Consider the following 13,514-nt stretch of genomic DNA (forward strand, 5'->3'; position numbering starts at 1 on the left):
GTCAACAAGGAATTACAACGTTTATTGGATGAGGTCATTATAGAGGGGGTTGAGGCTTCTGATTGGGTCGCACCTTTAGTTGTAGCGCGCAAGGCTAATGGAAATATTCGCCTTTGCATTGACTTGAGGTCTCTGAATGAAAGTATTGTTGTTGAGAGATTTCCTTTACCCAAGATAAATGAGTTATTATCCCTTACCAAAGGTATGGAGTGGTTTTCTGTGGTTGACCTGACCACAGCTTATCATCAAGTTTTGCTACATGAAGATAGTAGAAGCCTTACTACTTTCATGACTCCTCAAGGATGTTATCGTTTTCTCCGCATGCCGTTTGGACTTGCGTCAGCGGCTGCTGCTTTCAAAAACTCATGTTCAAATTATTCAAAGACATGTCTGGTGTCCTCTTTTTCCAAGAAGATATTCTTATCATGGGTGAGACAAAATGTGTACATGATGACAGAGTTTGTTCAGTTTTCAAGAAATTACATGAGAGAGGTTTGACTGCAGAGTTATCTAAGTGCAAATTTGGGGTTCAATCATTAGATTTGGGGCATGAAATATCTGCTAATTGTATTAAACCAAAAATGAATTTGATGAATGCTATCAGGAATGCGCCTTCTCCCTCCAACAAAGATCAACTGAGGTCCTTTTTAGGTCTCATGAATTCTACAGCAAATTTATTTTTAAAAATTCTGAAAAAACATACAATATGCATCAATTACTAAACAGATCGTCCTTTGTGTGGTCTGATTGTTTACAGAATGATTTTACTCAAATTAAGGAAGAACTGTGTAATGTTACAAAGATAGTTGTTTTTGATCCTTCTTTACCTTGCATCATTACCACTGATGCGAGTAATAAGGGCCTTGGCGCCGTATTGTCACCAAAGGAAGAAAATGGTAAAGAAAAGGCTGTAGCCTACGCTTAAAGAGCGCTCGCTCCAGCTTTGGAGAGATATTCTGTTATCGAAAGAGAGACCTTAGCTGTGGTTTGGGGTCTTGAACAGTTCAGGAATTTTATCTGGGGTTTCCATGTTAAAATTAGATGTGTTCATAAGCCTTTAATCAAAGTTCTTTCCTCTGATAGTTTACTCAAGGTGACCCCAAGAATCGCAAGAATGTCTGTTCGCCTTTTTGACTATAGATATACCTTATGTTACATTCCTGGAGTGAAGAATCAAGTGGCTGATTGTCTTAGCAGATTACCTTTGCCTTTAGAATCTTCCACGGATGGATGGAATGATAAGTAGCAGGGGTGGATATGGGTTCTGAAAATCCTGCTTTGAACTTTCTAGAGTGGAATGAGTCTGTAGCCAATGATGATATTTTAACCAAAGTTAAGATTTGTGTCACTCAAGGCTGGCTTAAAAAAAAAAGCTTGTGTAATGAGTTGAAACAGTTTTGGGAAGTACGTGATAAGTTGTCTTTAGTTGATGACAATGTTTTACGAGGAGGAAGGATCATTCCACCTAAAGTACTAAGAGTAAAGGTTATTCAGTTATGTCACGAGGGACATTTAGGTATTGTTAAGACCAAAAAACTTGTAAGAGAATTGTATTGGTGGACTGGAGTAGACACAGAAGTGGAGAGAGTGGTGAGAGAATGTTCTTTGTTTGAATTCGGACAAATCACAGAAGTTGGTCACTCCACCTTTGTGTCTTGTTCGATGTCCAGATAAGGCTTTTGAAACTTTGGCTCTGGATATTACTGGTCCCGTTGTCCGGAATGAGTGTAGTTGGTACATTCTAGTTGCTGTTGATTATTTTTCTAAGTCGCCGGAGATAAAAGTAGTTGAACATGCTGATTCACACAGTGTACTAGAATTCTTAGATTACTTATTTCAAAGAGAAGGACTTCCCAAGGTTGTCATAACTGACAATGGTGTTCAGTTTAAGAGTTCACTCCTAGAAGATTTCTTCAAACGCAATGGTATACTACACAAGGTCACCTCCATTTATCATCCCGGTGGGAATGGCGAAGTTGATAGATTTAACCGTGTGATTAAGGATGCTATTCAACTTGCCAATCTCAAGGGGCATCACTGGGTTGTTGGAGTAAAGAAAATGGTATGGATGTATCGTTTGACCCCCACTGTCACTGGATTCAGTCCTTTCACCATTATGAGAGTCCATGTACCTTTTACAAAATATAACCAATGTTGGTTGAAACATTGTAGGCTATCTGAATGGTCTTCTGATCAAGTAAAAAACATTAAGTTGCATCAAGGAAAGTACAAAAAAAATTCTGATTTTAAACATAAAGCTAAGAGGATGTTTTTAAAAAAAAGAGATTTGGTACGAGTCAAATTGCCTTTCAGAGTAAGGAAGGGTGAAAGTAAATACTCTAAACCTCTTGCCGTGGTTGAAGCTTTTACCAATTCAGTCAGGTTATCTGATGGAAGAGTTTGGCATCTTACCAGACTGGTTAAATTTAATGCTGAACTTGAGAAGTGGGTAGATGTCCAGGCTGGAAGAATCTTTCATTGGCTAGATTCTGAAAGTGATTTGAATTGTGGGTCCTTGGAGAACAGATCTTCTGATGCTATTTCAAGTGATGTGTCTGACCTTTATTTGTCTTCTGCACCTGTGAGTGTGAATGCTTCTTTCAACAAATTTGGGAGGATGTTGAAACCTCCTGGTTATCTTAAGCATTTCATTACTGAATATTAGTTTCTTTGTATTGTTTTTTTTTAATTATGTTTTCAGGGGGAAGGTGTGTTGTGTTTCATTTAGTACATTTGTAGGCTGTTCAACTTGTTTATATATGCATGCACTCATGTCCTCGCTCATTTCCTCTTGGTTTGTTATGTCATTGATGACGCCTGGAATGTTGGCGTCATCAATGGCCAGTTGAGAAGCTAGCATCGGCATTGAGGAAGTGTTGATCTCTTTCAACGGATTCTCAAATAAAGAATTTAATTCCAACTAATAATGTCCGGATCGTTTCTACTTAAGTGCTCCAGAACCCAGGGACCCCTAGGGAGTACACCTGGGTGAACAATGTCCGGTTTTGGTTCCTTGGCGGTCCCCGGTGAGAGGACAGGTCTGTTGCTCCGCTGTGGTCCATGAGGCGTGATGTCTGGGGGAGCCGAGGGGGTCCCTATTTTCGCCCTTGTTGACTGTGTGGCCCTCAGGAAGTCCACCTCCCATGGTAATAATCAGAGTCTTGCTGTCTCGGCCCTCTAGGCTGACCACGTTGCATGTCCAGTTGTGACCGCCCTAGGCACTGGCCCACCCCCTGGGCTCCTCACCTGCTTCTTCTGACGGCCGACAGTCTGTGGCCGGGCCGTCGTCCTCTGGGCTCAGGGAGGGCCGCCAGGCAGTGCCGCATCACCCGATCTGTGGTCGCGAGCCAGCGCCCTCTGCAGGCGTCTGATCCAACAGGCCCAGGAGGTAATGCCACTTTCCAGCCCCGCAGGCGGGGCAGGGAGGTCACGCCGCCTTGGTCTTCATCTCCTGCCGACTGTCCTTCCAAAATAGGGCTGTGCGATGATCACTGGGCCAGCTCTGTGCTCGACATTCAGATTCGGGCCCGTCCACCTCAGCAGCTGCCCGTACACTCAGGCTGCACAGTCTAGGCCGCTCTTCCGCTCCGAGATCCAGGCCAGGAGGGAGCTCCGGGCAGTCCGTGTGGCCTCCTTCTCCACCACTGGCTATAACCGCCAGAGCGATCGGTAGGCTCGATTGCTGCTCAATGCTGGATAAATCGTCCAGGTCCGGCGGCATGGAGCGGAGAGACTCTAAAGCACGTCTCTCCTATCCACCATTTTGGCCACGCTCCCACCGCGAGCAGGTTTTAGAAATAAAACTAGCACAATGGATTAGGTCTTCTGTTTCACAATGCTGCTTTGGAAGTATGTGACCCTTCTCAGACAACATTTGTATGTGGCTTTGTTTACTTGAGGGCCGCCTTTGATCTTGTGCCAAGGTAGAAGCTGTGGGCAACTCTACAGACCATAAGTGTCTCACACTGCTTGTTATCCATTTTAATAAGACTTCACACGGATAACTATGCTTATGTTTTCTGGGGGGAGAATGGCGAACTGACTGACCAAATCGCCATACAAAGAGGATTCAGGCAAGACTTTGTACACGCTTTGATTTTATTTACATTATATATTAATGATGTAATGCAACATCTAAGCGAGCATATGAATGATTCCTCTAAATTAGACAGTCAAAAAATCCCAGTGTTATTGTTCACTGATTGTACTTTGCTAATAACTTTGTAAATATTGTTTAACAAATATTCCGATTTTTTCACGCAGAAGGATCTGGAGATCAATGCGAGTAAAATGAAATACTGAAAATTGAGAATATGGTGCTAGAAAGAATAAACAATTTTGATTATTTGGGTGTCTGAAACTCTGACAATTTATATGGTTCCTGCCACATTATAAAACATATTATGGTAACACAGCATACCGTGTTAAAAATGTATAAGTCCACTTTAGAATGGTTTCTCTGGTTTTGCAACGATATAGGTTAAAGGCCCAAGTAGCTGCTCTATATGGTACTGAAATAGGGGAAAATCAAAATGTAAATTAGCTGATTATTAAGGAGAATAATTTTTAAAGATCTTTTCACCAAATGCCCCCTAGTGCTCCCTTACTTCCTTTCTTTTTAGATATGGTTCTAATGAGAATAGTTCATTTTGCAAATCTAAGAACTTTAGTATTGGCTGGGAGTATGGAACACTGAAGAATTAGTGATATAAAAATAGATTGAGATCACAAAACTGGATACATCCAATGTACCATCATGGCTGAAGTATGTTACAAATTGTGTTGCTGTCCTAAGTTTACAATAATTCTGGGATGATCCGAGAAGCATCAATGGTAGCTCAGTCAATCTCAGAAAGGAGAAATACTGCCATTTAGTAGAAAAGCAATGCTCGGTGAGCTCCATTGGTGTAGGTTTAGCTGAGTTCAAGACCTATCCAAAATCTGAATGCTTTCTGGACGATGTAATGCCCTACCTGGCCAAAACCTTGTATATCAAATTCAGGTTGGGGATCTTGCCCACGAACAGTTTTCCCTGGAAATGGTCTATGAATCCTAAGGACACTGAGTGTTGCCCTTTTTGTATAAACTTAACTGAGACTGGGGGGCACATATTGTGCTTTTGCTCCATTTATTCCAGGCTCAGAAGAAAATTGATTCAACCAATTTGCATGAGTCTGGGAGTACGAAACTATTAAGTGGCATTAAGGGATTTAAAGGCAAACACTCAAGGCAATATTGTTTACGGACTAAGTAGATTTTTACATGCAGCTTGGTGTCTAAGGAAGCCAAACAAGAACTGAAAAGTGTGATTGCACTTTGGCACTGGCTACTTTAAGTACAGAATTTTAGCTTTTTAATGTCTCCATGTTGTATGTTTTTAGGATTTTTGACTGTGATTTTTATTAATGTATTTGTATGTTTTATGGGGTGATCGTCTGAATTGAACATTTATGATGAGGCCTAACCCAGATGACACATGCAGGCTCTACAGTGGGATCTGAAGACTCGGTGTGCTCAGCACCTAAGAAACCTGTAGGATTCCATCTAGGTTTTGCGGAGACTGCAAAAAACTTTCAATGGTAGCTGACTGACTGCAATTGGACCAGGGGCAGACCCCACTCCCTATCCTACCCAGAGCAGACGGTGGTGATAGTTGCCCCGCTTTTAGTTTGGGCAGGCCATTTGGAAGAGGTGGAGGTCAGAGGGCACTGGTTTATGGCTGAGACCCGCTTCCACTTCAGTCCGTTGGAGTTGTGGGCCATTAGCTTTGCGTTGAAAACCTTCCTGTTGCCCATCAACGTGAAGCTGGTCCAGGTGCACACGACCTACACTACTGCTATGTGGTACTGCAACAAGCAGGGCGGAATTGGGTGTTGGGTTCTGTGCAAGGAAGCCCATTAGCTCTGGAAACTGACTGAGTCTGCATGACATCTCCTTGGTCATGAACAATCTGGTAGGATCTTTATGAGCCAGAGCAAACCTACTCAGTTGGCTATGCTTAGGGACACCTGGAGGTGGTCCAGGGTGACTTCCAGTGATGAGAGCCCTGGCTTGACCTCCCCGCCACCATCAAGAATGTGCAATGCCAACTCTTTTGTGCATTCAAGTTCACAAGGAGACTCTCTCGCGGGGATTGAGTTCCACCCAGAGTGGAGCATGGCACTCCTGTATGCCTTCCCACTGGTGCCTCCCCAGCCAAAGTTCTAAAGAAGATCAGGATTGACTGGGCCCAACTGCCTCAAGTTTGGGCCAGGAAAGTGTGGCACCCAGAAATTCTGTCCATGAACATCTATCCTCCAATGAGCACTGCTGCTTCAGAAGGATCTTGTGTTGCAGCAGCAGGGAAGGGTCCTGCACGTAGATCTATGCAATCTACAACTCCATGCATGGAGATTTAACAGCAGCAGTTACTGTCTTAGGCCTCTCTCTTCCAATAGTTGTTGTTTTAGCAGCCAGGCATCTAACTACAAAATTTGTTTACTATGCTGGACCTGAAACAAGCATCCTGGGACCGGTTTCGGGGTATGTCCCCCTTCATCAGCCAGTATAGCTTGAATCCAGTGGCATAATGAGCAAGGGACCCACGTCTGGGCATACCCATCCCACTTAACTGCAACAAATGATGGACGGAATGCTGAATGATTCAAACATTCTCCCCAAGTCAAGAGATCTGGGTTAAATCCATTGTTCTTTTGCCTACTACGCCACCCCAGTTTGGACCCAGCCTTATGCAAATCAGTCTTGACCCTGTGCCTCATGGAACCAGTCCAGACCGAACTGCTAAGCCAGGTTCTTCCTGCACCGGAAACAAGCATCCTGGGACCGGTTACTTAATGGCACGATTAATCTTTTTTCAGATAAGTTTAACTGCAAGTATAAGTATAACTACCGAATTTCTATGGTTTTGTGTGGGTAAAATGTGAAGCTAACTATAATGTCCCTGTTGCCTTTGAGTAATATATAATTTCTGTGCATTAATACAACCACTTCCTTGGCCACAGGCCCTAGCCTGCAGCTGAAACATCCCCTTGCATGCACTGAGCGCCTCACTATGCAAGGCTTTTGGCCATATGCTCTGGGGGTATGGTCTGTATGTTTTTTTTTCCCATTGGGCCTTGAATGATCCTTGGCTGCGACCTGCGGGATCCTCAATTTGGGCCCCCAAAAAACATTTGGGCAATTTACCTCTGGCACCCCTCCGTACTGATACTTAACATCCCCAAGTATTAGTCAGCCAGGGAAGGAATCCGAGCCTTGCACTGGCTTCCCATCAGGAAGCGCATCTCCTTCAAGACTCTGAATCTGGTGTACAAGGCAATGCATAGTAACGACTCATCCTATCTAAAATCTATGTTTCAGTGGTACACTCCAGGGAAGACCTTGCGATCTTCTTCTTTTAAAAAAAACTGGTCTTCCCCAGATTCCGCAGGTCCAAGTGGGGTGGCCGCTGCTCCTCGGTGGCAGCCGCAAAACTCTGGAACTCTTTGCTCCTTCCCATTTCTAAGGCGGACTTGCTACCGGTCTTTAGGAAGCTCTTAAAGACCTGGTTATTTGCCTCCTAGCGGGGTGTTGGTGCTGCCACTTCTCCCTGTTCGCTTAGTGCCTTGACACCAGCTGGTATAAGTACGCTTTTTAAATACTATCCTATCCTATCCATATGTCTCATAGGGTCAGGATACCTCTATCCTGACCTCTTATATATTTTTACACTTTAGTTTTCGCTCCCCAGAGCCAAGCAACAAACAAAATGGTGGCCACAACTTTCCTTTCAGGTTCCAACCAGCCAGTTGGGGTCTTGCTTTCCTCGTGGATCCCCGGCACGTACCCACGAAATCCCAGCCGGGTAGATTCGAAAATTATCTGCGTACCTAGATATACACATTTTTATTTCTTTAATTACTCTTAAACTACGGAGTAGATTTACACTAATTACAAAAAGGTCTCTTTCTAGACCAAGATCCAGCTTTCAGTCAAATTTTGAGTAATTCTGTTCAGCGGTTCGGGCCGTAGCCATGTCTAAAAATTGCAAAATCCCCATAGACATTGCATGGGGAAAACCGTTTTGGGACCCCCTTTTTCTCCACCTCCGCTTGACAAATCTTAAAGAAGCAGTTAGTTATAGATTCCTTACCTTAGAATTACTCCCAGGCGTCAGACTGGATCCCGAAAAAAATTCATCAGCAGTACCCCTGCGCGACGGAAGTTGGTGTCGGTCGACTCCGTGTTCGTCGATAGCGTCGTGGTCGCCGGGATAACGTCGCGGTAGCTATATAGACGCTGCCCTCATGCGCTGACGTCAGTTCTTTCTTTTTCCGCGCCAGCCAGCGTAGAGCTGGAGAGAGTGGTACCTCTAGTCACCTTTTGACTGACTTTTTGATGACTTTTCTCGACACCGTTTTCGAATCTTCGACTCCTGCTGCACGTCAGGGATGCCTGGCTTCAAGGCTTGCGATTCCTGTAGCCGACTGATGTCAGTGACGGATCCTCACTGGGTGTGCATGTTTTACCTGGAGCGCAACCATGACATAACCATGACCCCAAGTCTTGCTCTGACTGCCGTACCATGAACCCGAAGTCTTTGACGGAGCAGTCCGGAAAGCTCCTCGAGGCCCGGCAGTCAGCTCCGTGCCGTTCGAGGTCCCGGTCACGTAGGAGGTAGAGGGACCGGTCGCGGAGCCATCATCACTCCACGTTTTCGCACTCTGGGTCAGGTAAGTCGAAGCACAAGAAGAAGTCGAAGAAGCATCGTCGCTCTTTGACTTCTCCCCGTCCGTCGGCTGACGCGACTAAGGATTTGGGTGGTGCCCCTCCCGCGGCTCCGCGTGCGGAGCCCGAAGGGTCAACACCGGGATTCCCTCCGTTCCCGGGACCCGGAGTGACCCCTGCCCAGCTTCGCCAATTTTAGGAAGCGATGCATGCCATCTTTGGGCAGCCCGACAACGCCGGCGTGCCATCGGGCTCCGCAGACTCGGCTTGGGGCCCTGGGCCTTCGATGACGCCGGCTGCCCCGGCACCGCAGGGTCCCCTTGGATCCTGGCCTGGATCCGGATCAGCGCTGGTTGACCTTGTTACGCCTCCCACAGTGCCAACTCCACCGGCACCACATCCGCAGCCGATGCCGTTTGTGTCCCTAGCCGCCGTCGACCCTGGCCTCCTTCCCGATGTAGACATGGAGCCGGACCAAATCCAGCTCTGACGGGTACTTTTGTGCCCTTGTTCTACCCTGGCTCTTTTAGACCAGATTGGCAGCTAGAGGTGGTGAGGAGGACTGAGAGGGGTCTGGAGACCATTTAACTGAACAGTTGGGCTATGAACCGGACTGGAGAGAGGAACGGGGGGAAGCCAGTGGTCTGGATACCTCACCAGACCGTGGCATGTTGTCTCCACCTACCATGGCTATGGAGGAGGGAGCTTCTTACGCAGTGGTTTTGCATAGGGCAGCCGAGGCTCTCCGCCTCGAGTTACCTACGGTGGCAGTCAGGACTAGCCTCCTGACAGTGATGCTTCAACCGGCAGCGAGCTCTTCGGATCCCCTGCTGCTGTTTAATGAAGACCTAACAGACCCAACACAGGGGCTTTTGTGGATAGGTTGATTGCCCGACGCCACCACCCGGCCCCGGGCGACCCCACTTTACTCTCCCAACATCCCCCCCTGAGAGCTTGGTGGTCCAAGCCTCCACCTCCAAAGGCGCATTCCATAATGCTCCACCTGATAGGAAATGCAAAAAGCTGGACCATCTTGGGAAGAAGATGTTTTCTACCTCCAGCTTGGGACTGTGGTCGGTAAACACCGCATGTCTGTTGAGCCGCTACACCCACTCCGTGTGAGATTCCGTTGAGCAGGTGTTGCCTCAGTGCCTGGAGGAGGCCCGGGCCGTACTCTCCCGTGCAGTTGTCGAAGGGAGAGACGCAGCAAAATTTACCATCCGCTGTGGCCTGGATACTGCCGACTCCCTAGGCAGGATGATTTCCACGTCAGTAGTCCTTCGACGCTACGTCTGGATATTCAGGGGATGTCCAATCCACTCTTATGGGCATGCCTTTTGATGGCGTCGCCTATTGGGCGACAAGGCAGACAACGCGCTGGAGCACTTTAAGGACTCTCGGGCTACGGCCAGGTCCTTGGGCCTTTCCACCACCCGCCATGCGCAGTCTGCCTTTTGTCCATTTCATGGCTTCGGAAGGGGTGCCCTGCCATGTTCCGCCCACAGCCACAGGCCAGCGCAAGCTGTTCAGCCCTTGCGCGGCTGGTAATGTAAGAACCACCGCCGTGGTTCTGGAGGCCAGCGGGTGGGCTAGTCCACCACAGCCCCCTCTGCAGCAGCCTCCAAAACCTTCCTAGTCCGACCTTTCAGGGCCACCAAACGCCAGTGGGCGGCAGGATTCGCCATCACCTCCCCCACTGGTAGCCCATCACGTCGGACAGGTGGGTTTTGCAAATAGTCCGAAGGGGCTACTCCCTCCCCTTCGATACCACTCCTCCTTCCATGCCACCTCAGTACCATCACATGTCGGAAGATCATTTGGCCCTTCTCCAACAGGAAGTTTCGGCACTCTTGGCCAAGGGGTCCATCGAGCGAGTTCCTGTCCCAGAAGTAGGTCATGGTTGCTATTCCCACTACTTTCTGGTGCCCAAGAAGGACAAAGGCGTGCGTCCGATCTTGGATCTCAGGAATGTCAACAGATTCCTCCGGAAGGAAAAGTTCAAAATGTTGACGCTAGCTCAGGTCCTGTCTACCCTCGACCCTGTAGACTGTATGGTACAGTTGGACTTGCAGAACGCTTATTTTCACATTCCTGTCCTGCCGGCCCACCGGCGTTACCTGCGGTTGACGGTAGGCCACACGCACTTTCAGTTTACTGTGCTCCCCTTTGGCCTTACCAGTGCCCCTCGGGTGTTCACGAAAGTGATGGCGGTAGTCGCAACTCATCTGCGCAGATCAGGGGTTCCTGTCTTCCCCTATCTCGACGACTGGCTGTTGAAGGCCGGCTCGCCCCAGGCTGTCATCTCCCAACTCTAGACTACAGCCGACCTCCTTCATTCGCTGAGGTTCTCCATCAACGTGCTGAAGTCACACCTGACTCCCTCTCAGAAGCTCCTCTTCATCGGAGAGGTTCTGGACCCAACAAAGTTTCAGGTCTATTCTCCCGAATGGCGCATCTGGGATATTTGGGCTATGATTCCGATATTTTACCCTTTATCCTGGGTTTCGGTCAGGATGACCCTCAGGCTACTGGGCCTGATGGCCTCCTGCATCCTGCTGGTGGACCAAGCCAGATGGCATATGCGGGCTCTGCATTGGGACCTGAAGTTCCAGTGGGCACAACATCAGGGGAACCTGTCCGATTGCGTCCAGATCTCGGAGGGCACTGTACACCAATTGCAGTGGTGGCTAACGAACCAGGATTGGGTCGACTGCAGATCTCTCTCCCTTCCCAAACCAGAATTCACAGTAGTGATTGATGCATCACTTCTGGGATGGGGCGGCCACATGGGGGAGGCGGAGATCAGAGGCCTCTGGTCTCCAGCGGAGTCCGGGCTCCACATCAACCTTCTGGAGCTGTGGGCGATTGGTCTTGCACTCTAAGCATTCCTCCCTTCTGTCAGGGGAAGAGTAGTGCAGGTATTCACGGACAACACCACCGCCATGTTCTGCTGCAACAAACAAGAAGGGGTGGGGTCGTGGACCCTATGTCAAGAGGCCCTCCGCCTCTGGATACGGCTGGAACATCAGGGCATATACCTGGTGGTTCAACACCTGGTAGGTTCGCTGCACGCCAGGGCGGACAACCTTAGCCTCAGGGGCATGATGGATCACAAATGGCGTCTTCACTCGGAGGTGGTGCAAGTTCTCTTTCAACAGTGGGGAGAGCCTTGATTAGATCTATTCGCCACCGAAGAGAATGCACAATGTCAGCAATTCTGCACGTTGGAATTTCCAAGGCTGCACTCACTTGGCGAGGCTTTTCGTCGCGAGTGGAGTTGCGGTCTTCTATACGCCTTTCTGCCTATACTACTTCTGCCCAGAGTGCTGAAGAAGACCAAGCGCGACCGGGCCCAAGTCATTCTTGTGGCTCCGGATTGGGCACGAAGAGCCCGGTATCCCGAGCTGCTACACATGGCCATCGATCCTCTGATCCGGCTGCCTCTTCGGGAGGATCTTTTGTCGCAGCAGCAGGGGACGGTCCTCCACCCAAACCTGTGCAGCCTTCACCTCCTTGCGTGGAGATTGAGCGGCGGCAGTTGACATCATTTGACCTGGCTCCTGAAGTCTGTGATGCCATCTTGGCAGCCAGGTGTCCCTCCACTAAGACGGTATACGCCTGCAGATGGAACAAATTTGTGGCATGGTGCACAGCAAAGTCTTGGGATCCCCTTTCCACCCCTCTTTCTGAGGTCCTCTTGTTCCTTCTTTCTTTGGCTCTGCAGGGCTCTGCTCTGGGCACTCTAAAGGGCTACCTCTCGGCCATTTCTTCCTTTCTTAGGCTTCCTGATCAGCCTTCTCTTTTCAAGTCCAGTGTTGTAAATAGCTTCCTTAAAGGCATTACTCATCTTTTTCTTCCTGTTCCATTTGTAATGCCTCCGTGGGACTTGAACTTGGTTCCTACATATCTGATGTGTGCTCCCTTTGAACCGCTACATAACTGTCCTCTCAGGCTTCTAACCTTAAAAACTGCCTTTCTGGTGGCCATCACCTCTGCGCGCACGGTGAGTGAGCTCCAGGCACTTTCTTCTAAGCCTCCTTTTCTTTTACTTGGATCGCACAAAACAATTCAGGGTGGATGACCAGCTCTTTGTTGGCTACTTGGGTGCCAAAAAAGGTCGGACTGTGCACAAACGGACCATTTCTAGATGGGTCGTTTTGTGCATTAAAGCTTGTCATTCCTTGGCAAAGAAGGAGCCTCCAGTGGGGTTGCGCATCCATTCCACCAGGGCGACGTCAGCTACCACTGTTTTGGGACGTGGAGTCCCCTTAATGACATCTGTCAGGCAGCTACATGGGCATCGCTGCACACGTTTACTAGACACTACTGCCTGGACAGTCAAGTCCAGAGAGACGGCTTCTTTGGCCGTTCTGTTCTCCAGGACTTCCTGGTGTGAAATTAGTTTGCAGACCCACCTCCGGGGTTGGTATTGCTGGGGTATCTATTCTAAGGTAAGGAATCTATAATTGTTTCTTTCAGATGAAAAAGTTACTTACCTTCAGTAACGATATATCTGTAAGAAACATAGGTTAGTTATAGATTCCTTACCGCACCACCCATCCTTCCCGTTCTGCGAACTGACTTCTAGGGTTAAGGACTTCTTTTCAGGGCCCTAGTTTTGTGCACCAGTGGTCAGTGTCTTGCATGGCTCTGCGCTTCTGGCCTGGAATGTCGTGTACAGAACTGACGTCCGTGCGTGACGACGGCGTCTATGTAGCTACCGTGAAGTCATCCCGGCGACCATGACCAATGACGAACGCAAAGTCGACTGACTTCACCTTCCGATGCGTAGGGATACTGCTGACGAA

The 13,514-nt window shown here is 48.2% G+C and overlaps 1 protein-coding gene across 2 annotated transcripts in view; it reads left to right on the forward strand.

Moving 5' to 3' along the window:
* SENP7 (SUMO specific peptidase 7) overlaps nucleotides 1-13,514 on the forward strand; it is a 991,910-nt gene that overhangs the window by 459,350 nt on the left and 519,046 nt on the right. The gene's annotated exons all lie outside the window — the stretch shown is intronic.

The sequence above is a fragment of the Triturus cristatus genome, chromosome 8, assembly GCF_964204655.1.
Source record: "Triturus cristatus chromosome 8, aTriCri1.1, whole genome shotgun sequence".
Classification (NCBI taxonomy): domain Eukaryota; kingdom Metazoa; phylum Chordata; class Amphibia; order Caudata; family Salamandridae; genus Triturus; species Triturus cristatus.